The 3,764-nt window shown below is 36.2% G+C and overlaps 1 pseudogene; it reads right to left on the bottom strand.

Annotated features, from left to right (window-relative positions):
* Nucleotides 1-708: 708 nt before the first annotated feature.
* Nucleotides 709-2,316, bottom strand: LOC123794979 (dihydrofolate reductase pseudogene; annotated as a pseudogene).
* Nucleotides 2,317-3,764: the final 1,448 nt, after the last annotated feature.

Genomic DNA, 3,764 nt, shown 5'->3' with positions numbered 1-3,764 from the left:
AAGAAATCACCCCTTGAGAACTCCAGACATCAGAATTACTAAGAACAGACTTTAAAATAACTGTCTTAAATATGCTCAAAGATCTAGAAGAAAACATGGACAAAGTATTAAAGGAAATCAGGAAAGTGATGTATGATCAAGATGAGAATATTATAAAGGGAAATATAAAAAGCAACCAAACAGAAATTCTACAGCTAAAAAGTACAAGAACTGAAATGAAAAGTTTAGAAGAGGTTCACAAGCAGATTTGAGCAGGCAGAAGAAAGAATCAGAGAACCTAAAAATAGACAACTGAACTTATCAGGTCTTAGGTGCAGAAAGAAAAAGAATAAAGAAAGGTGAACAGAACCTAAGGGACCTATTGGACATCATCAAGCAGACGAACACACCCATTATAGGAGTTCCAGAATAGAAAGAGAAAGTAGCAGAAAAAATAATGGAAGAAAAAATGGCTGCAGTAATAAATGTAGAGATATGTATAAAGACTCATATAAAATAGAAAAAATAATGAAAACTTCACAAATTTTAAGAAAGACATGAATTAGCAATGAAGTGAACTGGATCTTTAGATCAGAGTTTTCAATATATTTTTGACACAGTTATCAGTGTCACATGAATGGTAAGGTATACCACTCTACCTGGCATTGATAACATTCCAGTTCATCCTGTTATTCATACTTGTTTATGCATATTTTTTTTTTTGGGGTCCATCTCTTTATTCAGGATTAATTTCTGGAAGTGGAAGCTCTGGGCCCAAACCCAGAATATTTTGAATTTTAATTGATATTGCTAACTTAAACTCTAAAAAGTTTGTATTAATTTACAAGGCATAAAATGCTATTTCTTTGGATACTTAACAGTTCACATCTTTGCTAACATGACGGGTAAAGTGTGTTTTAATTTTCATTTTTTAATTCAGTAAAGTTTAATTTAGTTTCTATCTTTGTAATTTTGGTTTCTAGCTTTATTCATTTTCAATTCATTCCCTTTTTAATTTCTAGTTTTAGCCATATGCTTGTTATTAGATTACTCTTTTTTTGTATAGAACAGGCTATTCTTCTGTCATTTTAACATCCTATGGACTCTCACTGAAGATCGGAAACAGAGATTTTAGAGGTCTGAGACCTTCTCTTTTAACCTTCCAAAAGGTAGTGTCCTACCTGCCTCTTCACTATCCCTATGGAGCATATCAGAGTTCTCAACTTACCAGATTTCCTGTCTGAGTGATATGCATAGAGAACTCAAAGGTCCTATTTTGATCTAATTTTCTTTAAATATCTGAGTTCTAGCTCTTCTATTTATAATCCATTTCTGAACTTCGGACACATCTCTCTAGTCCTATCTTTGTAAGTCCTGATTTCAACTGATGCTATCAGGGGGCCGTCTCACGTAGGCTCTTGGTAGATATGCTACCCTAGGCAGGTGCTGGTCCTTGATGGCAACATACAGTTACAGTAAGAAATGTTCCACAAATGGTATCTGACGTGGCCTAGTTAAGATTAATCTTAACTACAGCCTAATTAAGATTAATAAAATCTCTTGCTTAGAAGTAATTATCGATCTAAAGTCAACAAGTCTTTTTTTCTAATATTAAAATATATAATTGTTTGGAGGGAAGAGGGAACAACTAATTTGAAATAAATCAGAAAACATCTTTGCATTAATCGTTCTTCTCATATACTTCAAATTTGTACTTAATGCCTTTCTCCTCCTGGACATCAGAAGGAACACCTGGGTATTCTGGCAGGAGTTTGTATTTGTCCAAATCAATTTCTGGAAAAAATGTGTCACTTTCAAATTCCTGCATAATCCTTGTCACAAATAGTCTAAGATGGCCTGGTTTGTTCATGGCTTCCTTATAAACAGAACTGCCTCCCACTATCCAAACCATGTCCACTTTATTTGCTAATTCTGGTTGCTCAATAAGTTTTAAGGCATCATCCAGACTTTTGCCAAGAAAATGAGCTCCTTGTGGAGGTTCCTTGAGGTCGTTGCTGAGAACTAAATTAATTCTGTCCTTTAAAGGTCGATTCTTCTCAGGAATAGAGAACCATGTCTTCCTACCCATAATCACCAAATTCTGTTTCCCTTCTACTGAGGAGGTTGTGGTCATTCTTTGGAAAAACTTGAATTCATTCCTGAGCGGGGGCCAGGGCAGGTCCCCGTTCTTGCCGATGCCCATGTTCTGGGACACAGCGGCTATGCAGTTTAGCGTACGAACCATGACAGCAGCTGCGAACACCTCCCAAGCTCACCAAACCGGGATTTCCCCCAGCGAGCTTGGCGCGAAATTGCAGCCACCCCGCCTCCTCGATCTTATTTCCATATATTTTTTATTCCACCTAATTATAAATCCCTAAAGAGTGATAATTGCTTTGTCTTAGGAAGTGACTAGACATGATTACAGAATCCATGATATAAAATGAGCCACAATTGCTAAGCTGGGGGATAGATCCGCCTGCAGAACCTCAGAACAGAGAATTCAAGAGTAAGCTGGCAGAAAATACACAGTGATTAGCATGGAGGCGTTCAGAGGTTGGGGGTGTTCAGAAATTGGGAGGGAATGTCCCGGTACGTGGTCCGAGTAAAGTGAAAGGAAAATGTGAAGCAAAAACTCAGAATCCCTACAATTCAAGAAAGCAGTTGATATCAAGAAAATCTGGTAGCAGGGGTGAGTCACCAGGTATGGCTTGTCATAAGTGGTAAATACTGTTTTTCATAGCTTAGGGAAATAAGGAGTAACAGGGAAAAACAAGTAAGATACTGATTAAACAGTTCTTGAGGAAGTTACCATGACCTAGACACATCACTGGGGAGCTTCGGGTCAAAATCTCAGCAATAGAACTGGAGCAGAACAAACTTAATTAGCAGCAAGAGTACTTTAATGTTGAGCCCCAAAATAATGAAATCAAGCTCCTTAAAGTTTTCCAGCCTAATTTTCAGGGTTGTGGCTAGAGATTAGTATGGCAATAAGCCCATACATGTAGTGTTCTTATGCATGAAGAAGAGGTATGTAGCATTAAGCAACCAGCTGGGTCCTGATAGGATTTTTTGCTCCTTGACGATCCCCCCGCCCCGTATCTAACACAGATCCCTAAATTAATTAACTGTCCAATAAATGTAAATGGGATAATAAAAGTGATCTGGACTTCACAGGCATATCCTCACTTTGAGAATTTCTAATTAGAAAACTCTGCAACTTCTTAAAATATTGTGACATCCCTTATGAGAAAATAGAAGAGCCAGTTTTGCATTAACAACAGCACTTAAACTTACACTGAAATAACATTAAAAAGAAGGAATTTAGTTTTTATATTGTGTTCAAGTTTAAGAGTCCATTTAAAATATATCTTTCTCATTTTCATAAACAGATGACTTTTGGGGGGGAAAAGCTCCAAGTAAATGCAAAATAAAGAATAATCTCTATGTAGTACAACGTCTTTACAAAAGTTATGGGACTTTAAAACTGGGTTTTTAGTCTTGTTAAATACATGAAAGAGTTTAAAACAATATAACTCAAGGAAATGGACAAGATGTTGGAGGTATTGTAAAAACATCTAAAACAAACTTCCCCATCAAAGTGATTAAAATTTTAATAAGTAAATAAGACATGACGAACACGTGTATCCCAGAGATGAAATGTAAACTACATATCCTAGACAATTTTATCTATTTCTGGCCATGTCAATAGAGCTATTTGGGCTTTCCCCGAAGTTTGTTTATACATATAATAGAGAAACTGGATAAAAAGTGAAAATGATAAA

This window comes from Ursus americanus, chromosome 12 (genome assembly GCF_024610735.1).
Source record: "Ursus americanus isolate L20-20 chromosome 12, mUrsAme1.1.p, whole genome shotgun sequence".
Lineage (NCBI taxonomy): Eukaryota > Metazoa > Chordata > Mammalia > Carnivora > Ursidae > Ursus > Ursus americanus.
The sequence above is the reverse complement of the archived record's forward strand: the minus strand, read 5'-3'. Positions and strand labels throughout refer to the sequence as shown.